This window comes from Lontra canadensis, unplaced genomic scaffold (genome assembly GCF_010015895.1).
Source record: "Lontra canadensis isolate GAN:19392208 unplaced genomic scaffold, GSC_riverotter_1.0 scaffold165, whole genome shotgun sequence".
NCBI lineage: Eukaryota > Metazoa > Chordata > Mammalia > Carnivora > Mustelidae > Lontra > Lontra canadensis.
In genome coordinates, this window is record NW_022631159.1 from 1,685,490 (window position 1) to 1,702,112 (window position 16,623).

General features: G+C 35.5%; 1 protein-coding gene across 7 annotated transcripts in view; it reads right to left on the reverse strand.

Annotated features, from left to right (window-relative positions):
- KDM4C (lysine demethylase 4C) overlaps positions 1 to 16,623 on the reverse strand; it is a 391,065-nt gene that overhangs the window by 275,534 nt on the left and 98,908 nt on the right. The window lies entirely within an intron of this gene.

Below are 16,623 nucleotides of genomic sequence, written 5' to 3' on the forward strand. Positions count from 1 at the left end.
TTAAAACAACAACAAAAAAGAGTGAGGAAAGAAAAAAAGGGAAAATTAATATATATCATCGTCTTTTTTACAACCATTTGCCTTTCTACAAATTCTACTTGTGTAAATGTACGTGTATGTGCGCCTACACACATATTTGACCCACAGAATAATTCTACTGTTTACATTATCAAATAATCAACTGTAAGAAATTACTATTACTGCTGCATCTCTTCTAAGGAGTTAGCTGAGCTAATGAATGCTATCTATAATGGCTACAGAATTCAGGCAGTTTTGCAAAGTTAGTCATATTAAAAAGAAATAAATTTCTGTCACAAAACAGTTAACTTTCTTTAATGCAGCTAACTGGTAACTCTTAAGATTGCAAATTCAAAAGACTGATACAATAGTTAATATCCAATAAACTTATTTCCTTCCAGAGGTAACCATAGAAATGGGGATTTATTTTATAAAGCTAAAACTCAACTGAATGAGATATGCTATAGCACCTCTCCTAGAGAAAAAAATAGGAAAACAAATTATATTTGGAAACATAAAAATCTGTAAATCTATAATGAATAAGTAACAAACATGGGATGGAGAGACCAATAAAAACAGTGAAAACCTCCACACAAATGCAAATGATTGTAAAACTGTACAGCAGTGGTTTTAAGTCCTGACATATACATAATTTCCTAACAAGTCTGTAAAAAGTACCAATAAACAGTCCACACGCCCAGAGATTCAGACTTACTCATTCTTGGTCGGCGTCCCAAGACGGATTCTAACAAACCACCATATTAGAAGATGATAAATAGGTTAGAGATAAACTGATTTAAAAACTATTTTAAAACACAATTGTGTTTTAAACAATTTGAAACAAGAAGACATTAAAAAAATTAAGTCTGCAGGGCGCCTGTGTGGAGCAATCAGTTAAGTGCCTGACCCTTGGTTTTGGCTCAGGTTGTAATTTCAGAGTCCTGAGACAGAGCCTGTGTTGAAATCCCAAGAGTCCGCTTAAGACTCTCTCACTCTCTCTCGATAAGTCATACCATAAAGCAAAATAATTATTAGAATAATTGGGATCCTAGAAGAAGAAAAAAGACGGGAGTATGGGGGCAGAAGATATACTGGAGCAAATTATAGCAGAGAAATTCCCTAACTTGGGGAAGGAAACAAGCATCAAAATCTAGGAGGCACAGAGAATCAATAAATTAAGTCAACACCCTAACATCTAACAGTAAAACTGACAAATCGCAGAGACAGAGAGAAAATCCTAAAAGCAGCTCAGGACAAGAGGTCTGTATCCTACAATGGTAGAAACATTACATTGGCAGTAGTCCTATCCACAGAGACCTGGCAGACCAGAAAGGATTGGCATAATCTATTCAGGGTACTAAACAAGAAAATTATGCAGCCAAGAACGGTTCATCCAGCTAGGCTGTCACTGAAAATAGAGGGAGTGATAAAAAGCTTTCAGGACAAATAGAAACTAAAAGAATTTGTGATCACCAAAGCAGCCTTACAAAAAAAAAAAAAAAAAAAAAAAAACAACCTCTCTCTTTCTTGAATAAATAAAATCTTTTTAAAAAAAAATTAAGTTTGCTCTCTGCCTCACACCATACAATGAACAATTTTAGAAAAAAATTATAAAATTAATAAATGATAATCTAAATGACTGTGGCTATAGTATTCTAGGTAAGGAAAGCCTCTTTGAGCATATAACACCAAATGTTGAACATACAGGTTTAAAAGAAAACTGGCACATATGACTATCCCTAATTAAATACAAAGCTCATATAACATAGCAAGAAAACACTAATGAGAAAATAGATCGTAAAGGACAAACAGAAGGAATTTTTTTAAAACAGAAAATGATGAATAAACATGAAATGTTCAATCTCTTGCAGAACTCAAAGAAATGCAAATGGAAGCAATTTCCATTTTTCCTCACTAAAATTAGAAAAAAAATAATGTTCATATCTAGAGCTATTTACGGAGAAACAAGCATATGGAAAATCAGTTGCAGAAATTATAAATTGACATTCTTGAGAGAAAATTGGCCCAAGACAGTGAAAATAAACATCTTCCAGAGACTGTCCTGGGAAAGACCTAGAAATGCAGTCACATGGTTATATGTTTGTTAATTTACAATAGTAAAGGATTTTCATTTGATTCTGTTGAAGGCACTGACCACCTCCACTGAATTTTCCTTCCCCTTACTTTACATTACATAAGGTGGCATTAGAGCAGCTGCTGGAAAACTGGGATCTGGCCAAGAAGCTGCCAAGTCGGGATGCATTTAATATGCAATGAGAGGTAAAATCTTAAATAAAAGTAATGACAAGGCTGTAGGATAACCTGGTAATCCAATTAAGAAAAAATGAAAAAGACAGGTTTTCTGTCTGGACATGAAAATACTGACATTAACAACAACAAAAAGTAAAACTCAGAATGTACTACTTCAGTGACATACTGGTTAATGAGCACCACCAATTCAAAAAATATATATTCATATGTATTCATTGTATGTACATGCACATTCACAAACACACTCACATAAACACTTTGAAAACCTGGAAATATTACAGCTTGCATATGAAAGAGGTTTATCCCAAATCTGGACATCAAAGCTAAAAATCTGCATGTCATTACAAATAATGAGTTGTGACAATTAAAAGAAATATATATTTTTTAAGATTTATTCATTTAGGGGTACCTGGGTGGCTCAGTCATTGGGCATCTGCCTTCGACTCAGGTCATGATCCCAGCATCCTAAAATCGAGCCCCGCAGTGGGCTCCATGCTTGGCGGGAAGCCTGCTTCTCCCTCTCTCACTCCCCCTGCTGGTGTTCCCTCTCTCACTGTGTCTCTCTTTGTCAAATGAATTTAAAAAAAAAAAAGATTTATTCATTTATTTTAGAGAGAAAAAGAGCACATGGCAGAAAGGGGTAGAGTGAAAGGGAGAATCTCAAGCAGACTCCATGCTGAGCATGGAACCCAATATGGGGCTCTAGTTTATCCTGAGATCATGCCCTGAACCAAAGCCAAGAGTCAGATGCTTAACCAACTAGATCAACCAGAAGTCCCTAAAAGAAATGTTTTAAAACTAAATAACAGAAAAAAATTTAAACAATGCTGCAGCAAAGAAATGAATCATCTTTCTATACTCCCTAAAAAATGTTACAAAATTACTGGGATATGAAGTAGAGATCAATGATAGGCAGCCAAAAAAAGTAGGAAATGTTATAGAAGGGTGTCATGTACCCCTCTATATAATTAATAAAAAATAAAGGCAAAATATAGTATTAAATGATATTAACAGATCCTACTTTGCATAATCTATTGCTTTAAACTTTAAAATATAGTTAGTTTTTAAAATACAGATTTTATTTCTTTAAGTATAGACTGTTAAAATTGTTATACCTATGGTATTAATTACAGTTACCTCCTAATTCTCCAATCATTAGTAACAACATGCACCCCTGGTTATAGGAGCAACATAGTAAAATCATGTTCATCCAATGACAAATAAGTAGACATAATTCATTTGTACTAAGAAATTCACAAAAAGTTATGTCATGTTCATTTACCAATTGAATTGTCATTCTAATTATGTAAATTTTTTGCCATTAATACTAACAGAAATGACATATCTCCATCAAACAAAATATCTTAAAATCTGTGGGTTCCACATGTGCTGCTGCTACTTCTGACTTATCTGACATTAAGTGCATTTAGATACTCTACTCCCTTACATGACCAAGGAAACCTCCTTTTCAATGTACTTTAACATCTCTGAAAGCAAATATAAGAACACATTTTGCCTCATTCAAGACCACAACATGTAAAAGTTCATTTTTGCTATCTTCAAGAAATATTAGTAAGTATCTTAAATTAAAACTCAAACTTTATTTAATAAAACATCATTAGATTTAAGCCATATTGAAAATCTGAAAAGATAATTAAACATATGCTATCATTCCCAAAAATTATTCAAAATCATCTAATTTCAGATTAATTCTCAGATTATAAATTTAATAAGCACATAATTAATCTTAGCAAGTAAATCCTCCTTAAAAGGTGACACTTGTTGTTAAAATTGTTAGCTAATTTACTTTTTTTTAATTAACATATAATGTATTATTTGCTTCAGGGGTACAGGTCTGTGTCATCAGTCTCATACAATTCACAGCACTCACTATAGTACATACCCTCCCAAATGTCCACAACCCAGCCACCCTATCCCTCCCCACCACCCCCCAGCAACCCTCAGTTTACTTCCTGAGATTAAGAGTCTCTTATGGTTTGTCTCCCTCCCCGGCCCATCTTGTTTAATTTATTCCTTCCCTGCCCCCAACAACCCCCCACCCTGCCTTTCAAATTTCTCCAATCAGAGAGATCATATGATAATTGTCTTTCTCTGACTGACTTATTTCACGTAGCATGATACCCTCTAGTTCCATCCATGTCGTCACAAATGGCAAGATTTCATTTCTTTTGATGGCTGCATAGTATTCCATTGTGTATATATACCACATCTTCTTTATCCATTCATCTGTGGATGGACATCTAGGTTCTTTCCATAGTTTGGCTATTGTGGACATTGCTGCTATAAACATTCGGGTGCATGTGCCCCTTCGGAACATTACATTTGTATCTTTAGGGCAAATACCCAGTAGTGCGATTGCTGGGTTATAGGGTCAGCTAATTTACTCTTACACTATTTTCTTTTTAATCATGAGTTCAAGAAAGAAACCCACAGGCAAATGAATAGCAATACAAAATATACCAATGGTACTTTTGGATAGTTTGTAATCCCAAAATCACTTTGAGTTTATGCTGCCCCAAATAATATTTATATATTATTTTCACAGAGTATCAGGTAAAAATGGTTTAATTATTTAAAAGGAAGGCTAGACTAACTCTAACTAATAAAAGAGAAATTAGATAGACCTTTTATTGTTCACCTAAATGAGCTGACTAAAAAAAAGAAAGCTGGCGTGCCTGGGTGGCTCAGTTGGTTAGGTGGCTGCCTCCAGCTCAGGTCATGATCCTCGAGTCCCAGGATCTAGTCCCACATCAGGCTCCCTGCTTGGCGGAGTGTCTGCTTCTCCCTCTGACCTCTCCCCTCTCATGCGCTCTCTCTCTCTCTCATTCTCTCTCTCTCAAATAAATAAAATCTTTAAAAAAACAAAAATAAATTAAATAAATAAATAAATAAATATAAAAATTAAAAAGAGAGAGCTTGTGAGTGGGTGTGTGTAAACTGAAAATGAGAGACCAGAAAAGGCTACTCAGGGATCAGGATGGAGCAAGACAAAATAAAACATCACTGCACAACTGTGCTAAAACATGGACAAAAATAAGAACACTATACAAACTACAATAACCTAATATATTAACCTCAGTTCCAGTTAACATGAGTACAATGCTGCTTCTTTACCAATTACAGCTTTGACCTACTCTATTCCTCTTGCCCTATAAATTATTAAGACAACAGATGATAAAATTGCCCCCACTTTCTGCCAGTATCTAATCCCAACCAAAACACTCTTCCATTGAACTCTCCCAAATCACCTAAACAACCCCAAATCCGATAGTAAGTCTTTACTAAGTATACATAATTCCCCATGCTGTGATGTTGCCTCTGTTGCAAAGAGGCAAAAGATTCTATTTTATTTGACTGTAAGCTTGTTCCTAAGGTCTGGTTTAGAGGGCATCTACAGAAAATATATTGAAGTTAATTTTCTTATCCAAAAGTAACCCGTATGTTTTAGATGGGAAAAAAATGAACAGAATTTTCACAATGACAATGAGTGCCAAAATACTTTGGTAACTTTCATGTATTTGATTATACCCTAATATAGGCTAAAAAGCAAAACAGACATGAGCCAAACTCTAAAGAATCACCATTCCATCACTGATGTGCATGAAATCCTGCAAATGAAAATCAATTTGTAGAAGGAAGTTTAACACACCGAATTCCAAATTCCTTTAAAGGCTTAAAACTATCACTGCAATATTAACCACTTCCTGGCACCACCCAGGCCTTCTGAATCTGCTATAAATTCAAATGTAAAGATGTAAATTCAGAATACAGAGTCAATTCAATAACACCCTCTGTCTGCAGGTAATTTAATTTCATTTTAGAGAATGCTTTAAACATCATAATTCAACAAAATAGAGCTTTAAAACTGTGCCATTTTTTCTGATATATGTAAATTTAAGCTAACCTGAAAGAATACATTGTAACATTTTACATCTAAGCCAGGAATGACTGAAAATTAGCAAGGGTTAGGTAAAAATCAAGTTTAGATTTTAACACTGCCAAGTACAGGTAACTGGATCTCAAACTTTAGAAAGTATGAGGAAACACCTGGGAAGTTTGTTAAAAAGCACAGGTTTCGGGATGCCTGGGTGGCTCAGTGGGTTAAGCCGCTGCCTTCGGCTCAGGTCATGATCCCAGAGTCCTGGGATCGAGTCCCGCATCGGGCTCCTTGCTCAGCAGGGAACCTGGCTCTCTGCCTGCTTGTGTGTACTCGCTTGCTCTCTCTCTCTCCCTGACAAATGAATAAAATCTTTGAAAAAAAAAAAAAAAAGCACAGGTTTCCCTCAAGTATTCTCAAGAATCTGGTTCAATGAGTCCTAAAATGAGGACCAGAAATCTTCACTTTTTACAAGCATTTCAGCTGGTTCTATTACAAAATGCCATATTTTCACATACTGCACTGAAATACCCTTTAGAAGAAGACCAAAGTGTTTCTACTGGGACAGGTAATTATGTGCAACTCTTTAGTACTATCCTATTTTATCAAAGAACGAACAAAATTTTTAAAACAATTTTTTTCAAATAATGATGACTTTAAAATGTTTTCAAATTTCTAAAGTAAATTTACTTCTCTTAGTATTTATGCTCTAAAAATGTCTGTAACTTTTCCTCTGATTAAAGGAAATCATGTTGGATTGTTTCAAACTTGGACTATAGAGATAAGCACAAAAGATTAAAAATCTCCTGGGGCACTTGGGTGGCTCAGTCAGTTAAGTACCTGCTCAAGTCATGATCTCAGGATCCTGGGATCGAACCCTGTGTAGGGCTCCCTGCTCAGTGGGGAACCTGCTACTCCCTCTCCCTCTGCACCCCCCCCCAACTTGTATGTTCTCTCTCTCTCGCTCTCTCTCTCAAATAAATAAAATCACTTTAAAAAAGGATGAAAAATCCCCTGAAATTCTATCACAGAGGTAACTACTTCTTAGTATTTTAGAATATCTTTTTTCCCCTATATTTATATGTTCCTCACCTGGAACTTTTTATTTCACTATATAGAATAACAGGGTAAAACTGTCAAAAGAAAGGTAGATTGTCACTAGATGTAGGCCTTCATTTACAAAAGTACATAATCATATTAATAACAAAATCCACAGGGGCGCCTGGGTGGCTCAGTGGGTTATAAAGCCTCTGCCTTCGGCTCAGGTCATGATCCCAGGGTCCTGAGATCGAGCCCCACATCGGGCTCTCTGCTTAGCAGGGAGCCTGCTTCCTCCTCTCTCTCTCTCTCTCTCTCTGCCTGCCTCTCTGCCTACTTGTGATCTCTATCTGTCAAATAAATAAATAAAATCTTTAAAAAAAAAAAAAGAATTAGTTGACTATTTCCCTGAATCTTTAAAGTAATTATATTTTCCCTCAAACACAACATGGCCAAACTATTCTAAAGGAGATAAAGTATATACATTCAGAATAAATACTCTACAAATTAATATCCACAATCCCTTCAAAAGAGGACTTCAAAAAGGACTACATGTCACCTGGACTCAAATCTGTAAAGGAACAGGGGTCATGCAGGTGCAGAGCAACATTGTGCCAAGCCCACTCCAACACAGATAAGGAGAGCTCAGGAAGGACGTCAGTGTGCAAGTCAGGAAGGCAAATCCATCAGCAGCATCGAAGCAAAAAAAAAACAAGCTACAATGCATACACACTAATATTCAATTTCATTATAATGAGTTCTCCTTCCAGAAATTCTAACGGAAGATAATTAGAATTTTCATCACTTCTTAGTTTCCTTGGAACTTAGAAAGCTTTATTACGCACACAAATATCTTGTGCATACAGGTGTTCAGTAGAGGCTTGCTTGCTTATTTATTTGTATTTTAATTTCAGCAGAATTAACATATAGTTTTAAATTAGTTTCAGGTGTACAATACAGTGAGTCAACAATTCTAAACACTCAGTGCTCACTGTGGTATGTGTACTCTTAATCCCCCCACCCAGTTCCCCTCTGGTAGCTATCAGTTTTTCTCTCTATTTAAGAGTCTGTTTCTTGGTTTGTCTCATTTTATCCATTTATTTCTTAAATTCTATATATCAACAAAATCCTGTTATCTTTCTCTGACTTATTTCACTTAGCACTATACTCTCTAGATACATCCATGTTGTTGCAAATGGCAAGATTTCATTCCTTCTAATGGCTGAGTAATATTCCATTATATATGTACATCCATATGTATATACCACTTCTTCTTTATCCACTCATCAATTAATGGATACCTGTGCTGCTTCCATAATTTGGCTATTGAAAATAGTGTTGCTATAAACATAGGAACATGTGTTTTCAAATTTGTGTTTTCATATTTTTTAGGTAAGTACCTAGTATTGAAATGACTGGATCATATGGTAGGTGTATTTTTAATTTTTTGAGAAACCCCCCTACTGTTTTCCTAGAGTGGCTGCACCAGTTTTCATTCCCACCAACCACCCATGAGGGCTCCTTTTCTCCAGGCCCTTGCCAACATTTGTTGTTTCCTGGGTAGACTTTTTCAGTTTAAACCTGATTACTATCAATTGCTTAAAACATAGAAAACCAATTTTCAAAGAATCAGATTAAAATAACAGTAATTAAACAAAACAAAAAATAAAAAGGAAACAAATAAACAAACAAACAAAAAAAAACACCCATATTTAACTATCTAGTTGACTGAAGGAGCACCAAAGTTGGAAGGGAGCAATTCAAATAGCAACAGAACCAGGCAGGTCACACGAATAAAGGCAGTGCACCAGGGCACCCATAAAATAACTGGGCAGGCACAGGGAGAAGTAGGCCCCAAAGTACCTCTATGTCTGACTAGAGAAGAGCAAGCTGAGAACTGAGGAACTGGAGAGAGCTTGCATGGTCTGAAGGAGACAACCTCTGCTTACCTCCCAGCAAATACTGCCCCTCAGGGAATATCAGAGCAGTGTTTTCAAAATCATCTTGGCTTTCAAGTGAACCTATGACTCCAGAGTTTTATGTAAAATCTTCTGATATTTAAACATTGACAATTTATGTAATTCAAACATTTCTAAAACACTGTGAACCTCTATTGTACATGTACACATTTAGTCATGGCCTACAGGCTGTTAGGTACTGATTGCTGGCCTTCTGGTGAATCTGCTGTGGTTTCAACTTGAGAATGACCATGGCAAGGAATAGATAGCCATCTCTGGCTCTGCTGCCACAAGGATGAATATGAGGTGATATATCTGATAAGTTATTCCATTTCTCTCTCTTCCTTCTCTTAGCTAGGAGTACATTCTGCTTTCCCGCTAACACCCAAGGGCAAAACAAAATTAGATTATTGTCCCATGAAATATATGTAGTATTTTTTTAAATTTCTGTATTCTATATTATATTCTATACATGAATATGTTCCATTAATCTCACAATAAATTTGTTTTACATAACGCTATTGTACCTTTGTTTCTAAAAATAAATGCTTTTGAAAATAATCTTTTAAATATAATATTAAGACATGGGAAGCAGAGAAAAGCTATTCTGGAAGAGAGCAGGAAGGACAATCTTACAGAAAGAAGCAAATGCAAAATTAACTACCACAAAACAAAACAAAATAAGACAAAATCAATTTCAAGTAGCAGAAATTGCAAATAGAGTAAAGAAAATGCATCCAGTATCTTATGCTGGACCCATGGTGCACCAAAACAGTAAAATTTTACACATATTAATTTTGAAATATATAGATAAAGGATCCTGCCTTTAGGGATCTGTCCACAGAAAAGGAAATTATATCCAACTTATATTTTAAAATAAAATTCATAGAAATACAGAAACTTCATTCTTCATCAGTCTCATCTAAAATAGGAATGCATTTTCTTAGCTGTCTATTACACCATTCATCAGAGAAAGAAGAATAAAATTTATATTCACATCGTCATTAGATTAGTTCTTTCCATCATGTCCTACAAATTACTGATCACTGTCTAGCAGAGAAAGGAAAAGCACTTCCATCCTCACTATATCATATTAATTAATGAATTAATTATACTACAATTAAACTAACTCAACATAGAAACTTTTATTATGAGATTAAAATCTTAAATCATGTACCAAACAGCAAACATATACAAAGCAATAGTCTAATTTCTATGAGGAAATAACATGTGCCATCTGAGGAAAGAAACCTACTGTTAATGAACATGTACAGGAATGGTTTCAGAGCTGAAGACCATTTGGAGACTGAGTCTGGATGTGCTTATGGACAGAGAATAAACCCCACAGGTGAAGACCAAGAAAATGGAGTGGGGAAGGGCAATGAGGATATATGACTGAATTTGGAAAGGAGTAGAGATCTCCTCTCAGGCATGAATGAGGGTATCAGTCTGAATAGGATAAATATTCTGAGGTTTCAAAATCAAGTAAACGTTGGAGTATTATATAAAGCTCATGCAATGAAGAGAGCCAAAGAGAAACTAAAATGATCATAAAGTAATTAATTTCTAGAAAAGTGGTACAGTTATAAATTTAGTGATGTATGGATATTTATTTATGTGCCTAGAAAAAATGAATATTTTGTTTAAACAAGATGCTGGTGAAATATATAAAAGAAATGAAAACTTAAGTATTTAAATGTTGGCTATACTTTCCCCCCATTATTTCAACATAATTATGAAATTTTAAAGGTGAAATGATTTAAAGAATATTTCTGCCATGTGGATGATTTTAAGTCTCTCATAATCAAGTATTTATTTGCATTAGTATTAATCCTCAAGCATTTGGGTCCTATTTTTGTTGGGGTGGAACTGAAAATTGTCATGATTCCCACAAAGGCTTTTAAAAAGTTGTACTCAGGGACGCCTGGGTGGCTCAGTTGGTTAAGCGGCTGCCTTCGGCTCAGGTCATGATCCCAGCGTCCTGGGATCGAGTCCCACATCGGGCTCCTTGCTCGGCAGGGAGCCTGCTTCTCCCTCTGCCTCTGTCTGCCTGTGCTCGCTCGCTCTCTCTCCCTCTGTCTCTGACAAATAAATAAATAAAATCTTTAAAAAAAAAAAAAAAAAAAAAAAAAAAGTTGTACTCATCTTGTTCTCCATAGTGACAATGATGGGTAGTAACTGCTCACATTTTGAAGCTCAAATGATATTCAGATTGAGAACTGTTATCTCTAGGTGAAAGGAACAAGAAATGTAGTTTCTAACCACAGGATAAAACCTAAATCGCTTCCTCAGAGTTACTGTGTGTGTGTGTGAGAGAGAGAGAGAAAGAAAGAAAGAGAAAGAGTGTGTGAGCACATGGTCAGGAGATGATGGGAGTCACTTGACTATCACATAATATTCAAATATACCTTTAAAAATATAATTTGTGTTTAAAACATCAAGGAAAACTCATCTATTAAACACACATTGAAGTCTATGCATCAACTTTAAAATATCTATTCTATTTCTAGGAAATTATACTCAATGTAATGAGGTATAAATAAATTTAACATCAACACCCTCTAAAGAATGTTTATAATAAAACTGTAACATCATTGAATTTGACATAAGAATGAAAGAAACTAATGGCAGAACTGAAAAATATAACACAATTTTACTTTGAGTAACAGGTTTATGTATTCCAATTAAATGAAACATGAAAAAGTTAATTTCAATGAAATAGCCACCATTTTATTATTGGTATATCTGGAAAATAAAAGCTTCTATAAGGGGCATCTGGGTGACTCAGTCGGTAAGTGTCTGCCTTCAGCTCAGGTGGTGATCCCAGAGAGCTAGGATTGAGTCCCACATCGGGCTCCCTGCTCGGTGGGGAGTCTGCTTCTCCCTACCACTCTGCCTACCAGTCTCCCTGCTTGTGCTCTCTCTCTCTGTCAAATAAATAAACAAAATACTTTTTTTAAGTCTATACAAGAAAAACAAGTTTAACTATCTTTCTTCTTTCCTCAGACTCTCCTTCTTCTCAAAATTTATAAAAGCACAAGTTGTGGGATGCCTGGGTGGCTCAGTTGGTTGGATGACTGCCTTCAGCTCGGGTCCTGATCCCGGAATCCCGGGATCGAGTCCCGCATCGGGCTCCCAGCTCCATGGGGAGTCTGCTTCTCCCTCTGACCTTCTCCTCGCTCATGCTCTCTCTCACTGTCTCGCTCTCAAATAAATAAATAAAATCTTTAAAAAAAAAAAAAAGCACAAGTTGTGTGGGGCACCTGGGAGGCTCAGTCGGTTAAACACTCAACTGTTGATTTCAGCCCAGGTCATGATCTCAGGGTCTCATCAGGCTCCTCGCTCAACCTGGAGTGGGCTTGAGATTCTCTCTGTCCCCCGCTGCCCTGCACTCCTGCGTGTGTTTTCTCTCTCTCTGTGTGTCTCTCAAATAAATAACACTTTAAAAAAAAAAAAAAAAGCACAAGTTTTGTAGAAGTAAAACCATTCCAAATACATGATAGAAGACTGACAAACTCCTAAGCCACACACAGCTCTTCAAAAGGCTCTGCAGTGCTGTGATGATTTGTAGTTTTCTGGTTTCCCAAGGGGAAGCTATAAAAATCAGGGACACTGAAGACAGTGCCTGCTAAAACACCGAACAGATGGCTTAGTCAACTAAAAAACCAGCAGTTTTGGAAGCCTGTTCTCATTTAAAGTACCTTCCAAAAACAGCTTAGTGTGGTTGGTTTCAATTTTCTCTTTCTTTGACATTGTTAAGCTATCTTTCCAGCCTTTAGATAGAGGGAACAAAGAAAATATTAACTTCCTTTACAAGAGAACAAAAGACTTACTGTTTCATTTTGTTCTCCTGGAAAACTTTTAGACCTGAGTTTTACTCACTTAGAAAAAATCATAACCTTTCTTTTCCAGCTACAGTATTCTCTAGACAATCATAAACAACTCTGAAAATGGGTGTTATGGCATGGAAGTAAAGAAATAAAATAAATATATTTATTAAATATATACCAAATATATAAATATTATATATATTCAGTATATTGATATATCAATATACATTTGAACCTTGAACAATGGGTCTGAACTGGACAATTCCACTTAAATGTGGATTTTTTTCAGTAAATACAGTGTGGTACAATAAATGTATTTTCTCTTATGATTTTCTTAATATTTTCTTTTCTATAGTTTATTATAAGAATACTGTAATACATGTAACATATGAAGTATGTATTAATTGGTGTTACTGGTAATGCTTCAACATTAGGCTATTAGTAGTCAAGTTTTTGAGGAGTCAAAAAGTTGTGTGTGGACTTTTAACTGCTCGGGACCTCTAACCCCCATGTTGCTCAAGGGTCAATTGTATATTAAATTATGTATACATACACACATACATCATTCAAGCAAACACAGAAACCTCTGGCTACACCTTTGGTGGAGGAGATCACACACACAAGATTCTGTTCTATGTAGATTATATTAGCAATTAGTAAAAGTGTTGAAAGAAATAGACTAACATAAATTTGAAACATTTATTCTTTGGCAGAGAAGGAAAAAAAGAGAAGGGAGCTGCTCCCAAGACTTAGGAGACGATGCACTATTCTGTGGGGAGGAGTTTCAGTGTGGGACATCTATGTAGGCACAACAGGTAAGAAATGCTTGTTCTGCTACAAGAGAGAACAATATCCAATGATACACAGTACTACAGCAAAGATTGTTTTAGGCACAAGAATAAACCTACTATGTTACAAATAAGAAGACTAAGTATTTGGCATTATCCCCAAAGCAAAACCTGACTTCACTAAGTAACCTGGCAAGGTAAATACCCTCCTCAGGGGTATATTGCTATGTAAAATACAAAGAATTTCTTAGGCACCATTCAACTATTTACCTTTCCACCAATGAAAGGCCATTTATTTTTAAAAGCTGATTTGTATTTTTTGTTTTTAGAGTTTCAAACTTTCTCTGAAACTCAACTAAACACACATGCGCGTGCATGCGCGCGCGCGCACACACACACACACACACACACACACATTAAAGGGAAATATAAAAATCTATGTACAGATTGCCAGTTGCACCTTCCTTAGAAAAGAAAACATCCTGATCCCATCCTTTTTGCTGTTTTTAGGGAGTCCTTCCTCCTCACCTCCCATTAAAATCTCAGGGTCTTGTACTCCTCCTCCATGACAACACCTAAATTTGAACTGTCATATTGAGATTCAAAATAGACACAAACACATAAAACACACAAAAAAACTGATCCTCAATTGCTAATGTATAATTTCTAAGTCAAACAAATACATCTTAACATTTAATACACTTAGAAGCACAAAATCAGGGTTACAGTCTTCCACTTAAATTCTATTATTTCTGATAAATGTTAAACCATAAAAGCACATGAAGTTTACAGTGTGAGGTACAAAGATTATCTCCCTAAAAGGTATTTTGAACAAGGAGGCTAGCAAGAGCCTTTTAATACGAAGAAATTACAGATGGGGGCGCCTGGGTGCCTGTTAAGTGTCTCTCGGCTCAGGTCAAGATCCCAGGGTCCTGGGATTGAGCTCCCCATCAGGCTCCCTGCTCAGAAGGAAGCCTGCTTCTCCCTTTGCCACTTCCCCTGATTGTGTTACCTCTCTTGCTGTGTCGCTGTCAAATAAATAAATAAAATCTTTAAAAAAAAAAATTATAGATGTTACTCCTTTTGCAGGAGTAACTTTAACTGATGATGATCATGATGATGATGATGATGATGATTTTTTTAAACCTGGAATGTTTCTTTTTAAAGCCTAGAAAACTTTTAGTTTCTTTTTTAAAAACTCCCCCAAAGCTAGATAGTTAAGAGATCTTTAAGTCTTATAAATACAATGAACATCAATAAACTTTCCATTCTATTCTTTCCTATTGATTATAATAATAAATTAGTTACAGTATTCAGCTTTTTCTATTTCTCCAATGAAAGTAGCTATGATCAGGGTGCCTGGATGGCTCAGTCGGTGGGGTGTCTGTCCCTGACCCGGGTCATGATTCCAGAGACCTATAATAGAGGGAACATGTTTCTCCTTCTCCCTCTGCCAGCTGCTCCCCTTACTTGTATATGTGCTCTCTCTCTGTGTGTCAAATAAATAAAATCTTAAAAAAAAAAAAAAGCAGCTATTATCACTATAGACTCTACATAGCAAAATGGCCAAATATTTTAAGTAACTGTATAGATCTGGGTCTAGAATCTGTACCTAAAATCAGGTCAATAATAATAGTCATTTAATCAAAATTTCTTCATTCCTATCTGCTGCACATTGTGCTAAAATCCTTACATAGGTACTTCCCACAAAAACTCTATAAAACAGGTATTATTGCCTCAGAAAAGGAAACTAAAGGTAAGTACCTGAATAAGGGCACACAGTGATTAGTTTGCAGAAATGGGAGTTGCTCCCAAGCATTTGATCATAACCACTACACTCTGTACCTTCCAAAATACCACTCCCCCACAAAGATTTCTATGAACTGGCTCCCAGAGATTAGACCCTCCCATTCTCTAAATAGTCCGGACAAGGGTCATTCTCATTCATCAGAAGGCTTGATGTTCAACCTAAACCAGTCAACTACTGCACCAGGAACAATGCAAGAAAATGCTCCAGAATGGGCTGAGCAATTTCAGCTGGGAAATGTTAGTTTAACTTAAGATGTTATTATCTCAACATCTCAAAAGAAATGGTGACATCATGAAATAAAAAGTCAAAATATTAAATATCTAGTGGTAATGTCTTTTTCTCAAGCCCTGTTACCTATGGATAAATGTATCTATGCACTGATTTACTTAGCAAATCAAAATCAAGTGAAGTATTACTGCTTATATGTACATATGCAAGCACATACCCACAAATCTCCATTTTTATAGCACATACAGTCTTAAAAATAGATATAAAGTTACATAATTGAGAGGGAATCTTTCTAACTTAAGTAAAATCACCAATTTAGTGAGTGATGTTTTAAAAGAAAACACAAAAACATATATCTGGATGGCCTGAAATCACAAGGTATCTTTTTCTTATGTTGCTAGTTTATTGGTTTATTTCCTTTCTCTCTAGGATTTGAATAAATGCCATGTGTTGGAGCTATCTTCTGTATCTAATCCAGTTTTCATTTCAAAGCCAAAATAAATTAATTTATTTTTTAAAATCTAAATAAAATATGTGAAATCTTATACATAAGTATACCTGTCTGCCTATGTACTTCAATAGGTTTTGTTAAACAAGAAGCTGAGACTTTTAAATTATTACTATTTACTCTTTGTTCATCCACTTTTCATAAAATTCAAGGGTTTTTTTTCCATTTTCCATTTAGTTTATTTCTTTTCAGTGTTCATAAATATATTGTTTATGCACCACACCCAGTGCTCCATGTAATATGTGCCCTCCATAATACCTACCACCAGGCTCACCC